General features: G+C 39.5%; 1 protein-coding gene across 2 annotated transcripts in view; it reads right to left on the bottom strand.

The window, feature by feature from the left end:
- Positions 1-21,212, bottom strand: part of Pak1 (p21 (RAC1) activated kinase 1) — a 149,154-nt gene extending 127,942 nt beyond the window's left edge. Inside the window, exon 1 of one of the 2 annotated variants that reach the window (XM_076843942.2) lies at positions 21,168-21,212. The gene's annotated coding sequence lies outside the window, so the exon portion shown is untranslated. The remainder of the gene's footprint in view (positions 1-21,167) is intronic. The other variant, XM_076843940.2, reaches the window with a different exon arrangement.
- Between the last annotated feature and the right edge of the window lie 2,105 nt (positions 21,213-23,317).

Raw genomic sequence — 23,317 nt, 5'->3', positions numbered from 1 at the left:
TATTAAAATTCTAAAAAAAAAAAAAAAATAAGTGCAAATTCTGGGTTGGATTGTAGCTCAGTGGTAGTGCCTCTCACATATGAGGCACTGGGTTCGATCCTCAGCACCACATTAAAAATAAATAAAGGTGTCCATCTATAACTAAAAATATTTTTTAAAGAGTGCAAATTCATATAAACAACTGTAAAGAAAAAGGATTTAAGTTGTTGAAATATATAAACCTAGATGTTATTAAGAGAAAATGAACAATGTGTCATCTGGCAGAGGAGGGACAGGCAAGAAGAAAAGAGTTATTTTAAGTGTAAAGGACAGCCTTCATAAAGGCAGTAAGGTGTCACTTGCCACTAAGGACTGCACCTACAAATTTAAGGTACCAAAATTTCTAATAAACCATCCCCAAAATTGAGTGCATCTTTAATGGGGGGAGGGTGATTTATAAGATAAATCTAAAGCAATTTTGATAATTATTTAACAAAATTTAAGTTATAATTGCCACTAAGGTAATTCTTAAAGAACATCTGTCACTTCACATTGGCTTTCAAAACATGTTGATAAGATCAATTATGTAAAATATTTAAGAGCTTTACTAGTTTTCCCAAGGGTCTTTCTTAAATCCTCTGTTACTTAAATCATTATCTTCCAACCCTCCTATTATGTCATTAACCACATTAATTTCCCTTTCAGCTTTTTAAATTTAGTTTTAACTGATGAATAAAATATAAAAATTGCACACATTTATGGGATTTCCTTCAGTTTTAAAGTGGTCTAATTTTAAAATAGTTTGTGTGTGGTTCAAGCCATTCTCCAATATCACTCTATTTCAACTTCATAAAACTCTTCAATTTTCATTTTAGAATCTATCAGTACCATATTGTTAGATGTTCATCTTCCTGCCATTAGAAGGGCACTTACTAATGAAAGGAGTGAGGAGGACAGAACCTAACAGTGAGCCAGAGGAATGTTAGAGTGGTACCTAATTATATAAATGGTCAGTCCCTATGGATATCAAGCAAATGTCTATACATCTAATTAGAGTGCAAAAGATGAGGAAAGTGCTATGGAAATTCAAGAAAACTTTTAAAATATCTGATTAACAATTATTCTATTCAATAACTCAACAAATATTTATTGAGAACCTACTACATGTCAGGCACGGTTCAAGATACTGAGAAATAAAGAAACAAAATATTCTCTTCTATGAACTTATAATCATGAATGGTGATGAAGACTGGGAATGCACACATGGAAGAAATGATATACAAGTTAGATCTTGAAGAATTAAGAGTTTTAACAGAGAAGAAAAGGAATTCCAGGCTAAGGGAATAGGATGATATGATGTGAAATTAAAAAAAAAAAAGAAAATCCTTTTAGATGATGGAGTAGGATCAGCAAGATGAGGCTGAAGAGGTAGCTGGGTAACAAGTTCCAATTGTTAAGTTCACTAAGTAACAAATTAACTTGCATATTCTCCTACCAACAATGATGGCTTTGGAGCCAAGAGCTACAGGATTAGAAAAATTATTCCAGGCAGAATAATGTTGAATAAGAGGGCAGAAAGACTGGCCTTCTAACTACTAGTTCAAAAATTACTAAAAAGCTGGGCATGGTGGCACATGCCTGTAATCCCAGCAGCTCCAGAGGTTGAGACAGGAGGATCACAAGTTCAAAGCCAGCCTCAGCAACTTAGCAAGGCCAGCAATGCAGTGAGATCCTATCTCTTAATAAAATACAAAAAAGGTCTGGGGATGGAGCCTGGGGTTGTGGCTCAGTGGTAGAGTGCTCGCCTAGTATGCACGAGGCACTGGGTTCCATCTTCAGCACCACATAAATGTGAAACAAAGATAATATGTCCACCTAAAACACTAAAAAATAAATATTAAAAAAGAATATTAAAAAATAAAAAAAGGTCTGGGGATATCTCAGTGGTTAAGTGCCCCTGAGTTCAATCCCTGATACCAAAAAAAAAAAAAAGTTACTAAAAGCAACTGAACAGATGATTATAGCCTATACCTGAGCAGAAGGAACAAAGAAAGAGAAACAAGTTCCAAAAAACAACACTTCAGGGATTAAACTGACAAGGCTTAATAATCAATTTTACTGATATTGTAGGTTTAATTCAGCAAATATTTCCAATACTGGTATGTTCCAGGCATTACACTAAGTGATGGGGTACAAGGGTAAACAAAAGAGACATGACTTTTAACTCCATTAAGCTGAAAGTCCTGATGTATAACAGTCAAGTAAATATACAATTATAAATTACAATTACAATATACAAATCATTACAAATGCCATTACAGAGAATAACAAAATGCTGCAAGAGGAAAACAAAGGGGATCTTCTTTAGATGAGTAAGGTCCTAGCTCAAAGTAGATACTGAATATTTATTCACAAAAGGAAGAAATGGAAGAAGTCAGAAGTCAGATTCTATGAAGAGCATTACCAGGGAGCAGCAGTATGAAGGTCCAGAAGAAAGACCTTCTCAAACTTTGTAGAACAGAGAGAGGGAAAAAAAAATGTTAGTCACTCTGAAGCACAGCCACTGAGATGGAGAGTAGCACAAAAAGAAGTTAGAAAAACAAAAGTAAGGGCCAGGTCATTCAGAATCTTATAATCATGTATAGGATGTTCTATTTTCTTATAAATGAAAGGGGGAAAAAACCTTAAATAAGTTTTAAGGAGAAAAACTCAGTTAAAAGGTTAGTGTACTAGTCCAGGGGTAAAGATTGAGATAATCTGGATCAGAGGGGTGATGACAGGAGAGGCAGATTGAATAAGAAAATGCATAATAAATACAACTGACAAGACTAGAAATGTAGTACATGTAGAAGAAAAGGAAGATGGAGGTGTCAGTGATGATAAACTTCTGGTTTGAGCAACTAAGGAAATAAAGATGCCACTTACTAAACCAGGATAACGAGGCCAGAACAGGTTAATAGGACAAGATAAAGAATGTGATTTTAAAGTACAGTAAGTAAAAGACATTGATCTCTGGGTGAAACTATGGAGCAGGCAACTGAACATAGGGGTCTAGAGGTATGAAGAAAGATTCAGGCTAGAAACATCCAAGAAAATAAAGGAGTCATTCTCTACAAACATCCAAAGGTAGGAGAACAAGGAAAATCAAGAAGGAAGAACATCCTGGAAGACTAGAAGAGAATTCTCCCTTGGGGCATTCTAACATTTAAATTCAAGGTAGAAAAAGGCAATACAATAAAGAGGAATGACAGAGGTAGGAAACAACAAGGTAAGTGATATCTTGCTGTGTTGCCTAGGCTGGCCTTGAACTCCTGGGCTCTCCTGCCTCATTCTTCTGCCTCATCCTTCAAAGTAGCCACCACAACACCCAGCAGAGAACACCATTATAAAGAGGAAGGAATCAAGAATGGCAACTGATGAGAGGTCCAGCGAGGTGGCACGCAGACTATAATTCCAGCAGCTCAGGACATTGAGGCAGGAGGATCAAAGCCAGCCTCAGCAAAAGCAAGGTGATAAGCAACTCAGTGAGACCCTGTCTTTAAATAAAATAAAAAATAGGGTTGGGGGTGTGGCTCAGTGGTCAAAACACACCCCACCCACTGCCAAAACAAAAAACTGATGAGAGGTCCAGTGAGATGATAATGAAAAGGGAATTCTATGGGACACCCAGACACCATGAACCATTTTTTTTTTCTTTTGGAACTGGGGATTAAACTCAGGATCATTCAACCATTTTTACTTTACATTTAGAGATAAGGTCTCATTGAGTTGCTTAAGGCCTTGATAAGTGGCTGAGGCTGCCCTTAAACTTGTGATCCTCCTGCCTCACAGTCCTGAGCCGCTGGGATTACAGTGTGTGCCAACACTCCCAGAACCATGAGCCTCTAGATGAAAAAAATACATCAGTGCCTATGAAGTGGCCATGCAAACCAAAATGAAATAAAACAAAAAACCTAAATCTGATCAAGTGTGGGAGGCCAACTAGCATGTGACCGTGTCAGTCTCCCCTATTGAGGGGTGTGGCGTCCTGCGGTCATGCTGCTGGATAGCCCTGGTCTTCTAGGGTTCCAGCGAGTGACTGTGTCTCCTGCATGGGCATGCCTTCCTACATCTCCATGGATGAAGCTATGCTCACCTATTCCTTTGTAATATTACCCCTGCCCTGTTTGGGATAGAATGTTCCAAGAAAATGCCTTTTGTGTGTCCCCTTCTCTTACTCTGCCCTTGGGTATGGCCTACCTAGATGGCAGTTAGCCTGCTGACAGCAGACATTATGAAGCTAGACTCAACCCCCTGAAACCTGACCCAGTGCCTCATTTGAATATCTTCTGAATAAAAGGGGTCTGCCCTTAAGGTCAAAAGAGCCATCACGTCACAGCACCCTCAAAGAAAAAGGTATTTCTGTCTCTCTTTTTTTTTTTAAGAGAGAGAGAGAATTTTAATATTTATTTTTTAGTTTTCGGCAGACACAACATCTTTGTTTGTATGTGGTACTGAGGATCGAACCCGGGCCATATGCATGCCAGGCGAGCGCGCTACCGCTTGAGCCACATCCCCAGCCCAATATCTTTATTATTTTTTTTCTTTTTGATGGTACTGGGGATTGAACCCAGGGCCTTGTGCATGCTAGGCAAACACTCTACTGAGCTATGCCCCCAGCTATTTCTGTCTCTTGTATGGTTATTTCACACAGCCCAGTTAGCCCAGTTAGCCCAGTTCCCCTCGAGTGACCCCTGAGTGTTTTAGTCACGTGCAATCCAGCAATCAAACTTAAAAATATAGCTATTAATTTACAAGAAATGTGTAGGACCAAGGAACTTGTTAAATTGTGGTATACAAAATCCACAGGGAGTAACCTACAGAACAGTGTGATTTCCTCAACAAATAAATTGAAAGGAGGGGGAAAAAGAGATTGAGAGGGAATTTAGAGATACCTAAAGACACAAAAGATGTGTAAGGTGCAGGCCTTACTTGGTTTTGTTCAAACTGATTAATAAAATAAATAAAAATCAGCATGACATCTGAATCACAACTTAATTTCTTTTTTGTACCAAGTATTAAACCCAAGGTGCTTTACTACCGATATCCCCAGCCCTTTGTTTTTTGTTGTTGTTGTTGTTTGGTTGGTTGGTTGGGGTTTTGTTTTTTTTTTAATTTTTTTGAGACAAGGTCTTGCTGAGTTGCTTAGGGCCTCACTAAATTGCGAAGGCTGGCTTTGAGTTTATGATCCTCCTGCCTCAGCCTCCCAAATCACTGGGATTATAGGTGTGCACCATCATGCCCAGCACACCTGAATATTTTGATGATATTATGGAATGACTGAGTATGGAGGAGAGGAGCTATGTTGTTTTTTGTTTGTTTGCTTTTTTTTTCTTAGGTAGACAATGGGGTCATCAGTGGCCTTAGCAAGAGCAATTTGTAATGAGGTGGTGGGGGTAGAAGTAGAGTGAAACAGGCTGCGGAGTAAATAGGGGTAAGGAACTAGAAGCAGCAGTTGTAAACAGCTACTTAAGATGACTAGCTTTGAAGGAGAGCAGAGAGGGTTTAGCTAGTGTCTGACATGGGATCTCAGGAACACTTGTGTTTCGTGGAGAAGAAAGTTGTTTTCCTTTAAATAGAATGTCTGAATATTGCTACAAAAACTCTGTAGAAAACAAAATTTAAAGAAGACATAAAGAGATTCCCAAGAAGGGACCATGGGAAGGAATCCAAAAGCATGTGGAGCCCTTTCCTAGAAAAGGGATCACTTCTTTTGTCATCAAAGAAGGGTGTCTTAGTCTGTTTTCTGTTGCTGATAACAAAACAGCTAAGACTAGGTAATTTTTAAAAAACAGAGATTAACTGGCTCACAGTTTTAGAGACTAGTAAGTTCAAAAGCAGGGTACTGGTGAGTGCTCCATGCTGCTTCAACTCATGGCAGAAGGCAGAAGGGCAAGCAGGGAAGTGTAGAAGAGGCAAAACACTAGGGACTCTCCCTTTAAAACAACTTATTCTTCTGATAACTAATCCAGTCCCATTAGTCCCTCTCAATGACCTAATCATCCCTTAAAGGCCCAATTCCCAACATCACAACAGCCATCAAATTTCAATATGAGTTTTGTAGAGGACAGACAATATTCAAACCATAGCAAAGGGGCAGAGGCAAGAATGGATACAAATACAAGTAGAACTTTAGATTTTAAACAGTGGGAATGTAGGGCACTATTTCATCTATAATATGTGAGGACAAGGCAGGGCATGAGGTCCGAAAGTGAGAAGAAGAGAAAGAAGGTGGTAGGTGAAGAATCAGGGAAAAACTGAAGAAAAGTGTGCAATTTTCAGGGCTAGAAAACAAGGAGATACATAGCTTGTGGAAAAGGGAAATGAATCAATTAAATAGAACAACTTCTGAGGAAATCATTTTAAAAAAAAGGCTGCAGAGTTATTTTCAGTTTGCAAATATTAAATCCTCAAAAAGAGCCCATTAGGTCTTGTACCCCTTGATCCAATAATCCTACCTATGGAAATGTATTCTAAAGGAATTTCTGAAAGGAGAAAGCTATATGCAAGATTATAGGAAAAACACTGTGCACTGTACACATTGATGTGTATATCAATGTAATTTATAATAAAAAAGGCATAAGTGGTTGTGATAGTTTTATGGTTAGACTATAGTTTCCACTTTTTCAATTAAATGCTAATCCAAAGGAGGCTGAGACAGGAGGGTCGCAAGTTCAAAGCCAGCCTCAGCAATTTAGCAAGGCCCTGCCTCAAAAGAAAAAATAAAAAGGGCCAGGAATGCAGCTCAGTGGTTGAGCATACCTAGGTTCAATCCAAAAATAAATAAACTAACTAATTAACTAAAAACAACACTAATCCTGGTGTTGCTATAAAGTAATATAGATGCAATTAATGTGTAGAATCAATTGACCTTAGGTATCCTCTGTAATTGTGTGGATTTAACCCTGTTGAAAGACCTTAAGAACAAAACTAAGGTTTCCCTGAAAAAGAATTCCCCTATTGGTTTCACTTCTCTGGGAGAACCCCAACTGACAAAATAGTTTGAGGATAATTATGAAATGTAATCCTAAATTTTATAGTAAAAATGAAGGAGTAACATGACAAGAATAATTATAGGACAAGAAAAAAGGGCAAACTCTGCTCTATATTATAGCTATGCAAAGATGTATGTTTATATAAACCAAAAAAGAGAAACAGAGCTTGTTAGAATGATAGTATCATAACTGAATTTTAAATGAATTAAAAGTACTACAAAGCAAGTGTGTAGAATACAGTTCTGTTATTTTAATGGAAGAATATTATATCTGTTAACCCTTAGAAATGTGAGGCACTTTAAAGAAAATAATACTAATCTAAAAGAAAACTGCCACTGTTTTTCGACTGACTTGAATTGTAGTATAAAGAACTGACCCTGTAGAAGGCAAAGGACCTCAATCTAATGTCATTTGTTAGTAATGTGAAATTCCTCAATTCAAATAAAAAACAAAATACCCAGAATGGTTGGTGATCTTAAGAATTTTCCGGCCAGGCATAGTGGCACACACCTGTAATCCCAGTGCATGGGAGGCTGAGGCAGGAAGATTGCAAGTTCAAAACCAACTTCAGCAATTTAGCAAGGCCCTAAGCAACTTATAGAGACTAAAAAAAAAAAAAAAAAACAAAGAAAAAAGAAAAAAAATATCCACACTCCTAGAAAGCATCAGGGCATGCCTTCAACTTTTATTCAAGTTAGAGGTACTTGCACTAGGCAGCTATATATTTAGCACATTGAGGTTTCTTCTTTTCTACCCTCTCAGACAGATACTAAAAGGATACCTTTATATTTGTTAAACTTGGAAAAAAAACAAATTTTCTTAGTAAAGAAGTCATATGCGGCATGGCCTAGCATGCACAAGGCCCTACGTTCAATCACTAGGACCAAAATAAAAAAAGAAAGAAAGAAAGAAAAGGTGTGGATCAGAATTTGTGTGTATGCTTTCATTCATTCATTTAAAAAATGAGTGCCTACTATATGCTAGGCACTGGAAATACAACAGTGAAGCAAAAAAAAAATACTTTTATTTTAAGGAAAAGGGTACTATATTAAAATTTTTCTCTTTAAGGGCCATGTCTTAAAGATAAATGATTCTCTGAAGTTTAGGATCTAGTAGGGCAAATAAACATTAATCAAATAAAGCCATAGAGAAGCAGGTATGGCTCTATGTATATGCTAACATGTTTAATAGTAGAGTATTCTGATACCTGAAACTTATTTTGAAATGATTCAAAATAATACGGATTAATGAACACATTGAGGGATGAACAGACATGCAATAAAGCAAATACAGCAAAATATCATAGAATCTAAATAATAGATGTTCGTGTATATATTCCCCATCCCTGTATTTTATTATTTATTTATTTATTTGTGGTGGTGGGTATTGAACCCATGGCCTTGTGCATACAAGGCAAGCACTCTACCAACTGAGCTATACCCACAACCCTCACATTTTATAATTTAAAAAGAATTTTTTAATCAATACCCAAAAATCAAAGGCATTTCTATATCAGTGACAAATCCACAGAAAGGGAAACAAAGAAAACCACCCCATTTTCAATACGCTCAAAAAACAAAAAATACTTGGGAATCAACTTAAGGAAAGAGGTGAAAGATCTATATAATGAAAATTACAGAACCCTAAAGAAAGAAATTAAAGAAGATCTTAGAAGATGGAAAGGTCAAACAAATGCCAAATGTCTTCTTTGATATAAGGAGAGTAACTAAGAACAGAGTAGGGACGAAGAGCATGAGAAGAAGATTAACATTAAACAGGGATGAGAGGTGGGAGGGAAAGGGAGAGAGAAGGGAAATTGCATGGAAATGGAAGGAGACCCTCAGGGGTATACAAAATTACATACAAGAGGAAGTGAGGGGAAAGGAGGAAAAATATAAGGGGGAGAAATGAATTACAGTAGAGGGGGTAGAGAGAGAAGAGGGGAGGGGAGGGGGGAGGGGGGATAGTAGAGGATAGGAAAGGCAGCAGAATACAACAGACACCAGAATGGCAATATGTAAATCAATGGTTGTGCAACTGATGTGATTCTGCAATCTGTATATGGGGTAAAAATGGGAGCTCATATCCCACTTGAATCAAAGTGTGAAATATGATATATCAAGAACTATGTAATGTTTTGAACAACCTACAATAAAAATTAATTTAAAAAAAAAAAGATGGAAAGGTCTACCTTGCTCTTGGATAGGCAGAATTAATATTATCAAAAGGACCATACTTCCAAAAGCACTATACAGATTTAAAGCACTTCTGACCAAAATTCCAATGACATTCCTCACAGAAATAGAAAAAGCAATCATGAAATTCATCTAGAAAAATAAGAGACCCAGAATAGCTAAATCAATCCTTAGCAGGAAAAATGAAGCAGGTGGCATCACTATATCAGACCTCAAACTATACTACAGAGCAACAGTAACAAAAACAGCATGGTATTGGCACCAAAACAGACTGGTAGACCAATGGTACAGAACAGAGGACACAGAGACTAACTCACAAAACTACAATTATCTTATATTAGACAAAGGTGCCAATAGCATGCATTGGAGAAAAGATAGCCTCTACAACAAATGGTGCTGGGAAAACTGGAAATCCATATGCAACAAAATGAAATTAAACCCCTATCTCTCACCAAGCACAAAACTCAACTCAAAATGGATCAAGGACTTAGGAATAAAACCAGAGAACCTGCATCTAATAGAAGAAAAAGTAGGCTTTAATCTCCCTCATGTGGGATTAGGCCCCAACTTCCTTAATAAGATTCCTGTGGCCCAAGAATTAAAATCAAAAATCAATAAATGAGATGAACTCAAACTAAAAAGTTTCTTCTTAGCAAAAGAAACAATCTGTGAGGTGAATAGAGAGCCTACATCTTGGGAGCAAATCTTTACCCCTCACACATCAGATAGAGCACTAATCTCTAGGGCATATAAAGAACTCAAAAAGCTAAGCACGAAAAAAAAAATAATCCAATAACAAGTGGGCCAAGGACCTGAACAGACACTTCTAAGAAGATGATGTACAATCAATCAACAAATACATGAAAAAATGATCATCATCACTAGCAATTAGAGAAATGCAAATCAAAACCAATCTGAAGATTTCATCTCACTCCAGTCAGAATGGGAGCTATTATGAAGACAAACAACAATAAATGTTGGTGAGGATGTGGGGGAAAACGTACACTTATACACTGCTGGTAGGACTGCAAATTGGTGCAGCCAATATGGAAAGCAGTATGGATTTCTTGGAAAATTGGGAATGGAACCATCATTTGACCCAGCTATCCCTCTCCTTGCTCTATACATGAAGACTTAAAAACAGCATACTACAGGGACATAACCACATTAATGTTTATAGCAGCACAATTCACAATAGCTAAACTGTGGAACCAACCTAGTTGCCTTTCAATAGATAAATGGATAAAAAAAAATGTGGCATATATACACAATGGAATACTACTCAGCAATAAAAGAGAATAAAATCATGGCATTTCCAGGTACATTGATGGAGTTTGAGAAGATAATGCTAAGTGAAGTTAGCCAATCCCAAAAAACCAAATGCCGAATGTTTTCTTTGATATAAGGAGGCTGATTCACAGTGGGATACAGAGCAGGAGCACAGGAGGAATAGACGAACTCCAGATAGGGCAGAGGGGTTGGAGGGGAAGAAGGGGGCATGGGGTTAATAATGATGGTGGAATGTGATGATCATTATTATCCAAAATACAGGTATGAAGACACGAATTGGTGTGAATATACTGTGTATACAACCAGAGATATGAAAAATTGTGCTCTATATGTGTAATAAGAATTGTAATGCATTCCGCTGTCACATATAAATAAAAAATTTTAAAAAAGAACTTTGAAACATACATAAAAGTTGAAAGAAGTTTACAACAGAAGTTTCAAGATGAGTTAACTCAAAGGAGAATTTTTTTAATTGTGGAATTCAACCTTAGATCTATTGTATTAAGGATATCCAGAGGCAGGATCAAGACCACTTACAAACTTGAAATAATCAATTTGTTCCTCAATATTTATCTGTGTGTATGTTTTAACTGACAATAGAATATTCTGCTCTCAAGACACTATGTTTAAAAGTGCTGGTTCATGTCCTTATTTTGATTCTCTATGGTGGGGGGCTGCAGGGAGGCTTTGGCAATTGCCTCAGGAAGCTGGATTTTTTTTTTTAACCTGGAATTATTTAGAAGTCAAGGGAAAATAAAGGAAACGCCACTGGTCAAGGGAGTACACAAATGAATGATCAGGAGAAGAGCAAACACCAGATTTGGAGACAGAAGATTTGAATTAAAGATTCCAGTTTGCAACCTCTCAGCTATATTATCATGCACAAGCCACCTAACATCTCTTCATCTGTAAAAATATAATATCTTAGAGCAGAATTCAATTATCAGACTGTATGTGAAACTGTGTGTATATGTCACTGTATACACACACACACACACACACACACACACATCAAATATCTCTAGGCTACTCAAGAAATTTAAATTTTCAAAAGTATATCATTATGGATTTTTCCAGTTTGATCATCTGGTTTTTGTTTATTCTTCTTAAGTTGCTTTATAAATTTATAAAGATATCTTCTTGAGATTAACTATCAAATAAAATATCAAATAAAATCCATTCTGAGGGGCTTGGGGTAGATTAGTGGTAGAACACATTGATGAGCTGGGTTCAACATCCAGTGCCAAATTAAAAAAAAAAAAAAAAAAAATCTACCCTGAAAACCTCATACTCTGGGCTAGACAACTCCAGATGAGAAAAAATTTTAAATAAGAGAGAATGGTATGAAATAGTAATTATCCAACAGGTGATAGAGGATTAAGAGTCTGTCCAACTATATAAAGTCCCATTCCACCCATAACCCAACCTGGAAATTTATAAATTGTGCTCTTCTAGTCCACTGGGAATTCTTTCCATAGTGAAATGCTGTTACTGATGGACTATGTCCTACTGTATTATAGGGAAAGGGTGATGGCAGAAGGTTAAGAATCACTGTTACAAATATTTGAGCTGGGGAAATTGATATCAAATTCAACAGATATATATGACACCTAAGGAAAACTGAGGCTTAGGGTGACAAATTTATTTGACTTGCTATAATTACACAATAAATAATCATTAAAATATCTGCAAATTCCAGCTTGATATCTCCAAATTGCCTCACTTGTACAAGAGCATAGAGGAATCTCTTACAGGAATGAAAAAAATACACACACACACATTTTAGAATTCAATAAAAAATCAAATATAAAGTGTTTGGTACTATGAAAGTCTTCATTCTGTAAAAGACTGTTTGAAGCAGGGAGTGGTGGTTCACACCCAATCCCAGCAACTCTGGAAGCTGTGGAAGGAGGATTTGTGAATTCAAAGTTATCCTCAGCAACTTGGCAAGACATTTAGCAACTCACTGAGACCCTGTCTCTAAATAAAATGCAAAAAAAAGACTGGGGATGTGGTCCAGTGGTTAAGCGCCCTTGGGTTCAATCCCCGGTATGAAAATAAATAAATAAATAAATAAATAAAAGGTTTTTTGAAGGGATGTGGGTGTAGCTCAGTGGTAGGACCAAGCATGCTAGGCAAATATTCTAAGTTCCATGGCAATGAAGCTGATGATGTTGATTTGTTCCTGAGCTCATTTATCCCCAAAATACAATGAGGTTAAGGAGCAAAGGTTACTGGGAAACAGGGAGATCACTATGCCAAACTCATTTTTCAAAAAGATAAGAAGGAAATAGATGAAATTATAATATTGGTATGATAAAATTCTGATGAATTTGTTGGAGGTATTTTAATCTCTAATCTCCAAATTTTGTGTAAGAAAAATTTACTCTTTCATACTAAAAGAAATATAAACATATCTTTAAGACAAACAAGATGGTTTAGGTAGACACTCAACTTGGAAGAGAAAGTATCTGAAAATATTTTAGGTTGTTGGACCCTGCTTACTAACTCCTGGGGGGAAAAAAATCCCAGCAATTAAGAATTCTAAGAACCCCAAACTTAAAAACACCTTTGGAGGTCATTTACTGCAAACTCCCAGCTAAGAGCCAATATCAGGCAAACACTTTCCAGCTTACCAACTGCTATACATAAATTCACAGAGCTAGCTTGATCCTCACAATCCTGTAAATGAGTGAGACAGCTAATGAGAAACATCAGTTCAAGTCAGAAAGATCTGGCTTCAAATCATAAATATGATGTATAGCCTCAGGCAATTAAATTAACCTCTCAGTTTTCTCTTCTATAAAATGAAGGCAAATGAACACCTGTCCTAGATAACCTAGGGAATTGTTTGAAGAACAATGTGAGATCTTATTAGTGAAAGTACCTTAGACATCATACAAAAGGCCTTTTATCATCTGGATCCTGTCTCTGCTTTCACCACTCCCCACTTTGAGTCCCACCATCTAAGCAATAAAAACTACTCAGGGTTCCCCACACAGGCTCTTGAATCTTCTGGCTCTCCTAACTGCTCTTCTAGAGGCCCTTCCTCTCCCCTGTTGCTACCCCTCCTCCACTGTTCCTGGTTAACCCCTGTTCGTGTTTCAGGACACTTCTGAGGTGTCACTTCCTTTAACAAGGCTTTCTAGGCCACCCCCATTTTAAGTAGGGTAGATGCTCTTCTTTTGTGTTCACACTGCACCCACACATATCACCTTGTGTCACTTTTGACTCAATAGAGTATAATTGTCTATATACATGTCTGCTTCTCCAGGAAAGGATAAACTCAAGAGTAGGAAATGGGTATGATTTGTCTATTTCTTCAGAGCGAGAGACAATGCCAGATGTCTAATGTGCCCGATGTTTAATATATGTCTAGCAAATGAATGAACTTTAAATGGCAATGAAATCACTTGTTTTCATACAATAGACATGAATATTATAAGACAGTGCTTTTCAACTTTATTTGCATATTAGAATCCCCTGTAGGGGCTAGGGATGTGGCTCAAGCGGTAGCCCGCTCGCCTGGTGTCCGTTAGGTCAGGGTTCGATCCTCAGCACCACATACAAACAAAGATGTTTGTGTCCGCTGAGAACTAAAAAATAAATATTAAAAAAAAAAAAAAGAATCCCCTGTAAACTTTTTTTAAAGTAAATTTGAGATACAGACCAGGCTACTGAACTTTTAAAAAAACCTTTTTTTTAAAACTTTTTTTTTTAAAGAGAGAGAGAAAATTTTTTTAATATTTATTTTTTAGTTCTCGGCGGACACAACATCTTTGTTTTTTTATGTGGTGCTGAGGATCGAACCCAGGCCGCATGTTCACTGTGGCTCAAGCGGTAGCGCGCTCGCCTGGCATGCGTGCGGCCCGGTTTGATCCTCAGCACCACATACAAACAAAGATGTTGTGTCCCCCGAGAACTAAAAAATAAATATTAAAAAACTTTCTCTCTCTCTCTCTCTAAAAAAAACAAACAAACAACAAAAAAAAAAACCTTTGTAAATAGTTCAAATGTACAGCCAACATAAAAACTATTGCTATAGGAACTGGGGTTGTGGCTCAGTGGTAGAACGCCCACCTAGCACATGTGAGGCTCTAGGTTTGATCCTCAGCACCACATGTGAATGAATAAAATAAAGGTATTGTGTCCACCTACAACTAAAAAAAATATTTAAAAAAAAAAAACACTGCTAGGGGCTGGGGATGTGGCTCAAGCCTTAGTGCGCTCGCCTGGCATGCGTGTGGCCCGGGTTCAATCCTCAGCACCACATACAAACAAAGATGTTGTGTCCGCCAAAAACTAAAAAATAAATATTAAAATTCTCAAAAAAAAAAACTGCTATACATAATTTTTAAGTCATAAAATTACAACTATTCCATCACACATCTATATAGCTCAACATTGATTCACATATTTTATTAATCTTCACAACTCTGTGTATTATTATCTTTTTTCCAAATGAAGAAATAGAGATTTAAATAAGTATAAAAGTTGCTCTTTGCCTCACTTCAAATTTAGTGCTTTTGTGTTTACATCTATCTCCTTCTCTAGAAAATGGCAGGTAATATTGCAGTAATACACAAAGTTCTATAAGGACAAGGGTTCAAATGAGAAATATACCAATCCCAGCTTTGTGGAAATCAGGAAGGAAATAGGAAGCTGGGCCTGAAGATCTAGTATAGGCAGACAGATGAGGGAGAAGCCATGTATATGTTGGCATTGCCATTCATCATCCCCAGAGATTCAAAAGGCAGATTCTATAAAGGAGAAAAATGCTCTTGTCAGCCTCAGTTGGTACCTACCCAGTATGAAAGGAAAAAGGACACTGGAAAGGGTTGAAAGTGGAAAGGTCAAGGAAGAAAGCCCCATAAGTAAGAATAGATTTCCGAATGCTACATGCAAATTACTTAACCCTGACTCCATGAATAAGAGCCAAGACATAAAGGACTTACATAACTAAGACTTAGATCAATTCTAGATAATTAATCAATAACATACAAAATTAATTAAAGAGAGATCAATAAACCTCTGGTTCTTTCTAGACATATTACTACACGATTCTTCAAGAAGGGATAATCTGGAGAATCCTGAAGAATAAATGATATCCCCCATCTAAAAGATAGAAGAGTAAAAGAAAAGAAATTATTCATGAGAGGAAGAGCTTAAAGGCAGGAAAATGCAATACATAATGTTAATAAATTCATGATGGCAAAAGGAAATGAACATTCAGTCACAGGTGACTCAGAATGTTGTATAAAACCTAATCTTATAGCTTCTGTAAAGAAATGTTATCTTCAAAGTATGCAGTCATGACCATCTGATAAAAAGTTTAATCAGCAAATTTTTTTTTCTAGTTTAAACTGTGGACTTTAGTTAAGGTTTTCTTAGAAAAAGTAAAGAAGGAATATAAAAGGATGCTTTGAGTGCCCCAAAGTTTAGCTTGATAGAGTTCAAAAGTCAGTCTATAGTGGCAAAAGTAAAGTACTACATTTAGAATTTTAAAATGTGTTTGTAAATCAATATTCAGGCACTTGCTAATTATGTGCTTTTGAATAAGCCAACATTTATGTGATCCTCAGTCTCCTAACACATAAAATGGGAATACCTACCTCACAGGGCTACTAAGAAGACTGAACAAAGTAACACCCAGGAATGATATTATTTTTCCTGTGTGAATGATAAATGTAAAAAATACAAATCTGTCTTCACCAATCTTTGCAATGCACAAAAGAGACCAGACTAAATAGAAAGAAATTTTATTTTAACTCTCATAGCAACATTTTTATTTGTAAAACATTCCTATATCCTCTATATGGAAATATGAAAGCAACCTGAGGACTGAAAATAGCACATAGCTGCCAAAGTCAGATGGACATAGGCTGGGATTGAGGTCTGCCACTTACTTGCAGAAAAGCCTGAACAAGTTTCCTTTTCCAGTATGAGCCTTAGCTTCTTTATCTATAAAATATACCAGCAATCATCTTATGTGATTATTCAGAGAACTAGAAAAAACTTGTTAAACAGCTAACAGAACAGGTGTTCAATAATGTAAGCAACTGTTAATAGTTATTACCACTTAAAAACTAGCTAATAAATTATGGTTTTCAAAGGTTTCTTTATACTCAATATTTTATTTAGTTGCTTCATAACCCTGTAAGCTAGCCACAGCAACTATTACTATTCCCATCTTAGAGTTAGGACAAAAGACATAAAACTACAAGGTCATGCAGTAAGACACATACTAAATTAAGGTCCCCTAACTTTACCCCACTATGAATTATAACATTACTCCTTAATAATTAAAATATCTATGAAGAGATATATTCTTTGGATCACCTTAAACATCAAACTTTCTGATTATGACTTAGAAAGATTTAAAAAAGAAGAAAGAGAAAATTCAATAAAAACAACAATAGTAGAATTCAGAATTGTCCCAAATTGGCAACTACTGATTCTACCTTGGTTTTTTGGTTTTCCCCAACAAAGCCAGTGAATGCTTAAAATTACTTTTTTTAATTTGCTTACCAAAATAATTGTTTGAAAAACTTATCCCTAAATTAAGAAAAAAATAATACAAAGACAGCTTTCTCCCTCCTATACAATCATATTCTTTTTTTTTTAAGAGAGAGAGAGAACCTTTTTTTTTTTTTTTTTGGTAGATGGACACAACACAATGCCTTTATTTTTATGTGGTACTGAGGATCGAACCCGGGTCCCACCCATTCCACAATCCCAGCCCCTCATATTCTTCTCTTTTTTTTTTTTAAGAGAGAGTGAGAGAGGGGGAGAGAGAGAGAGAGAGAGAGAGAGAGAGAGAATTTTTAATATTTATTTTTTAGTTATCGGCGGACACAACACCTTTGTTTGTATGTGGTGCTAAGGATCGAACCCGGGCCGCACGCATGCCAGGCGAGCGCGCTACCACTTGAGCCACATCCCCAGCCCCAATATATTCTTGTCTTTTATCTCATAATTTAAGCCCTTATCAAATCATGCTGCATTATCTTCAGCTCCTTTAGGACTTGGGCTACACCCTATATACAGCTGAGCGTCCTGCTCCAGCATAGGACCTGGTACCTGTCATATACCAGGACTCAAATACTGGAAAAGGACTCAATAACTGTTCATAAGGAAATGGATGAGCAAATGAAGACACTCTCTCAAGGGGAAGTTAGGAAAGGAAAAACTGGGCATGGTATGTTAGAGATAATAAGAAAGTGAAAGAAACAAAGCATTTTGAGAGCTTCATAAGGAAGAGAAACCTTTGTGTGGAGTCAAATAGGCCCTTGTATGGTTTTAAGTATCACTGAAGGAAGACAAAAACCACAGAAGACCAAGAAGAGACAGTTTCAAGTTAAAAGACTCAAAAGTTAAGGTGCAAAAAACAAACCTCGATTAGGATATTTCAACAGTTTCCAGGACCTTTGTGTGTGCACATGCGCGCGCGCACGCACGCAGGCACACACACACACACACACACACACACACACACAGAAAAACCCTTCGGGCTTCAGTTGTAGAAAGACACTAAAGGGAAGAAAAATTCAGGCTAAATGTTAGCTAATTAATCCAAAAATGTTAGAATCCCCCTAGATCTATACTCTGGAAAGTGGTTCCTCCTGAGAATCATTCTTGACTAAAAACCCCCTGCAGCAGCTGACAGTAAATAGGACAATCACATTATTCATTCAACAAATATTTGAATGTTTGCTATTTGCAGTCACTATCCTAGGCACTGGGCTTAAAACAATGAACTTGATCAGTTTAAACTTATTGCTCTCAAGAAGGTTTCATTCAAGCCAGATGTGGTGGCCTACATCAGAAATCCTAGCAACTTGGGAGGCTGAGTCAGGAGGATTGCAAGTTTGAGGTCAGCCTTAAAAACCTGAAGAGGCCCTAAGCAACTTAGTGAGACCCTGTCTCAAATTAAAAAGGGCTGGGGATGTGGCTGAGTAGTTAAGCACCCCTGAATACAAACCCCAAGAACATAAAAGAAAGCTTTCATTCTAGTTGTAAAAGATGATGGGGGATGGATAGATGGATGGACATAGTGTGGGATGAGATGTCATACTAGGCAGTAAATACTATGGAAAGAAAAAAAGGAGGAAGCTAACTGGCAGGATACAGATTTTCTCAGGATCAAATCTCCTTACCTAGTGATTCCTAAACTTTAACAAGTATCAGAATCACTTGGAGGACTTGATGAAGCAGAAGTTTTAAGGCCCAATCCCAGTTTTTCATTTGTAGGTGTGGGATAAGACCCATTAATTTGCCAACAAATGCCCAGATTATGCCGACAATCCTGGTCCAGGGACCATACTTTGAAAACTAATTGTTTCAACCCAAAGGATTAGGTAACCTGTCTCATGGGTCTTGATTTGCTTCTTCATTCATACACATTCATTCAAACACTTATGCAAAGTTCCAGGAATTTAGCTAGGCACTAAATGGAAACAGATTCTGCTCTCAAAAAATTCACAGGCTAATAGAAAAAGGTACAAACTCCTACGCATGGGTGACTGCTACCTGCCTGTCCTGGAGCATAAAAGCAAACTCCTAAAACTTTAAGGCAGAGAAGTGCTACAAAGAGTTATAAAAATGCTGTACACAAAAACAACTCATGCCATGGAGGGAAAGGAGGAGAGACTAAGGGACCCCTTTCCAGAGATCCAACAAGGACTTATCCACAGTCAAGTAAGAGAAGGCAGGCATTCCACATGCACATGCAAAAGCGTAGATGAAAAAGAGGATGTGAGGAGAATATAGAGTGAGGCTGCAAAGGCAGGCAGTAATCTAATCTCTTAAGAGTTTCTTATTACATGTTAAGGAGTCTGAAATTAATCTTTCAACAATGAAGGGTCCGGCAGGAGGCACTGATGTGATTAAGTTTTGTTGTACAAAGATCCTTCCTTTGTGTCCTCCAAGCCTAGCACTGGACTTCAAAACATGTGCTCAGCAAATGCATATTAAGTTGAGCTGAACAAGTTTACTTATCAAGTGCCCTCTTATGGATGAGGGGCCAGTTACCTTCTCTGCAGGGCTCACTTTGGCCAGGACAAGACTTGTAAAACAGGTCCAGCAACCTTAATTATTGCACACTACTCCAGGGACAACTGGAGTCCCCCAGAGGGCCTTCATTGTTTACATGTCTACCTCACCCACTAGACTTTGAGCTCTCAGAAGACAGAGACTGAATTCCCATAGCCTTTAGCAGAAGGCTTGAAACATAATAGCTCTCCAGACTCCAGTAATGTTGAATAAAAGAATGACTGAAAAAGCAATTTGACCGGGTAGACCCATGAGCTCATGTAGGCTCATGCAGTTCATTCCCTTCAGGGAATATTGCAGGGTACATGTTCCCAAAGCCCTTAAAAGCAGCACTTCTAGGTGAGGTGGCATGGGTTTCGTTGCAACTGATTTATAATTTCCAAATTGAAACAACAATGTTACAAGTGCAGTGGTACAAATCCCAATAAACCTCTGAAGGCCCCAATGGGAAGAAGTCAGCTCTCTCCCAGAGGGAAGGGGATGCCAGCATAGACTTCACAGTGGAGAGGAATCTTGAAAGGTGAGTGGATGATTGCTACCTGCCTCGGTGTCTGCAGCATAAAAGCAAACTCCTTAAGCTTTGAGGCTGGAAGTGACCTACTTAAGGTCACAAAGTTAGTAGGTGAGGCCACAGGGTAAGACAAAGGAGGTATCTCTGAATTGTTGACTTGTTTTCTCCTGACAACTGAGAGAGCGCCCAGAGTTTTACCAGGTGAAATTGAAAGATTTCTCTCTGGAACAACTCATAATAAAGGCAAGACTAATGAACTTTAATTTTTACTGGTAACCACAATGATAACCCTTCCCTTCACATCTCACAATGCTGGATATATAATAAAGGGTAAGACAATGAATTATCCAAGAGGACTTTGCTCACAACATCAAAGAAACACCCAATACTTCTCAAATAGTCTTCCAAAACACTCCCAGATTCAAGAGAGTGAAGGTTGTAATAGGCATGTCTTTTTGAAATGGAATAATGAACGTGAAACACTATGATACTCCTTTCCCCATCTGGTTTTAACTTTCCAAGTTACGGAGTATTCCCGGGGTGGGGGAGGGGCTGCCCAAGTCAAGTACTACCGCGCTTATTTTTTCAAGGCGTCGAACCCTAAAAGTGATTCCCCAAGCCAGGACCGGGCAATCTCTATGCAGAATGAATCGGTCGCTGCTTTGCTAGGCTTTGCCGGAGCCGGCTAGGGTGAACGTCGGAGGACCGCGAAGTTCGGAAGGGAGTCGGTCCGGGACCAGGTCCTGTCGTGCACCCGGCCCAGCCCGACCCCTCCTCCGCCCTGCCCCACTCTCGGATCCAGGAGTGCCCAAGCATCTGAGACCTGCGGTCGCACCGGTGCGTGCACAAGGGGCCTTTGTTGGCCCGCCTCGAACGGCCGGCCTTGCGGGGCGGCGCCTGCCTCACCTTACCTGGAGTCCCCGCCCGCCCGCCCGCCCGCCCGCCCGCCTGCCCGCCTGCCGGCCTGCCGAGGCGGAAGGCCCCCGGGGGAGAATGAATGGGCCCAGGCCTCCAGCCCACCCCGCTTGCCCGCTACACCGTCCCAGCCCCGGCGCCCCGGCCCGGGCAGCAGCGACACCAGGGGTACCGGGCAGGAGGCCGGCTCACCTTCCGCGCTCGCTCGGCTCCGCTCAGCTCCTCCTCCTCCTCCACCCGGGTGGCGGCAGCCGAGCCCCGAGCGCGCGAGTGTGCGCGAGCGGCCGCTTCACTCTCTCCCTCCCGCCGCCGCCGCCGCTGCGCGCTCCGAGCCTCCCTCAGGCCGCTCGCGCCGGGGATCCCCTCAGGACCACGGATCGACGAGGGAAGAGACGCTGAGGCGCGGGAGGGGACGGGGCGGCGCGCTGAGGAGTGTTGCTGGGGAAGGACCTGGGATCTGCGAGGGCGGGGACGCGAGGGGCTGCAGTGGACTCCGAGGGAGGAGGTGGGAAGTCGAGGGAGACTTGGTTCTTTCGGAAGAATCTCGAGAGCGCGGGGCTCCGTGGAAAGAGCGAAGTGTGAGAGGAAAGCGTCCGAGGAGTAGGATGGTGGATCCTGGGACCCAGGCGCCAGGAGGCGTGAGGGCGAGTAGAGGGGCGGGGACGTGTGGGGGAAATCGCGAGGGGCGGCTACTGTATGGTCGGCACCTTCGGCTCCAGCCGCAGCCGCACTATTGTACGCAGCGCGGCTGGGCCCGACCGCCTCGCCCACCAGCCCCCGCCCCCTCCCCGCGAAGCCGCGGCGCCGGCCGAGCCCTGTCCGCCCCGCCTCCAGCAGGTGGGAGGGGGCGGGGAGCGCTGGACGACCCACGTGAGCTAGGCCAACTCCGCTAGGGATACCGGCGCCCTGGATGACGTCATCGGCGCATGACGCCAGAGGCCGGGGAATCACCGGGCTGTCCGTGACGTCATTGCGCCACCTCTCTGTCCTTCGCCTGCGCTGTGTCCCGATGCAGTCTTTTTTGAAGCGTCGTTTCTTCTGAGAGGTTTTTTTGGATGATTTCGAGATGGGTACAGTCCCGATCGGAAAAGACGCTAACCCACTGGTCTTCAGCTTACAAAGCACCACAACATCCATTAGCTCATTGCCAAGAGCTGAATTTGAAAACTGGCGGATCTCCTGTGATCTCAGAGCCAGAAATATATTATTCTGGTTTTTTTTTTTTTTTTTTGGCGGGCGGGGGGGCGGGTAGGATTTAGGAGCAAGGGTATGGGAAGTTGGGGAAAAGGAATGATAATGGAGAAGTTTGAACTTTCCTAAACTGACAGAGGAAAAATCTGGGATCCCTTTCCTGTTCTTTTGCCACGGAAGCTGCTTTCTACCTAAACCTCTCTCCTGAGTTCATACTCTGCGTTTCCTAAAACTCCCAAACAGCGTTACTTCGTACCTTGCTGTACGACCATTTCATCAAGTCCAAAACTGAGGTAGCATTATCCACTAAAAGTCTGGAATCCGATGGTAGTGATAAACCTTAAAATTTATAAGCCATAATTTTAACATCGTAGTAAGTAATACCTGTGTATCTCCTAAGCCTCGGTTTTACCATAATACGGATAACTTAAAGTTAGTCGCATGAAGTCCTTTAGAATGTTGACAATTTCTATTGCCATTTCCCCCCACAGACTTGTTACTCTCTCTTATGTTTCTTTGACCTCCGCGAATGGACCACCAACCCAGCTGACTCCTACGCCAGAAATCTAGGCATAGGTCCCCATTCTTCCTCTCTCAACGTCCATATGAAATTGGTGGCCAAGGTTTATGGATTCTCCTAAATACTTTTCAAGTCCTTGCCCTTCTGTTCATCCACCACTTGGACAACTATAACAACCTTCAGTCTCTCCAAATCCAATCTATTTTTCACACTAGTCACCACAGTAGCCTTTTAAAACCACAAAGCTGATGATGTTCTCCCCTGTTAAACAGTCTGAAAACCTTATATTTCTTTCAGGATAAAGTCCAAGCTTCTTGACACTTCACAACCCAGCTGCTTACACCCACCTTTACTAGCTTCGTCTCACACTGTATATCTTTTGCTCCAACCACACCAAAATACTACTTATTTCTTTGAACACATACTTTTTTATGTCTCATTGCCAACACCATTTATTACAAAGCTCGACTCAATTAGATATCAGATGTATTCATTCAACTAATATTTCTGGACTTTTCCTGAGCTTAACAATGTAATCCTATAGTACTTACATGCCTTATGGTATAGTAACTGCATTTATGTATGTGACTCCATCAGTGCCTTAAGAACAACTCATATTTCTAGATCTGTC

This window comes from Callospermophilus lateralis, chromosome 2, assembly GCF_048772815.1.
Source record: "Callospermophilus lateralis isolate mCalLat2 chromosome 2, mCalLat2.hap1, whole genome shotgun sequence".
Lineage (NCBI taxonomy): Eukaryota > Metazoa > Chordata > Mammalia > Rodentia > Sciuridae > Callospermophilus > Callospermophilus lateralis.
This window is presented reverse-complemented; position numbering and strand designations above follow the sequence as displayed.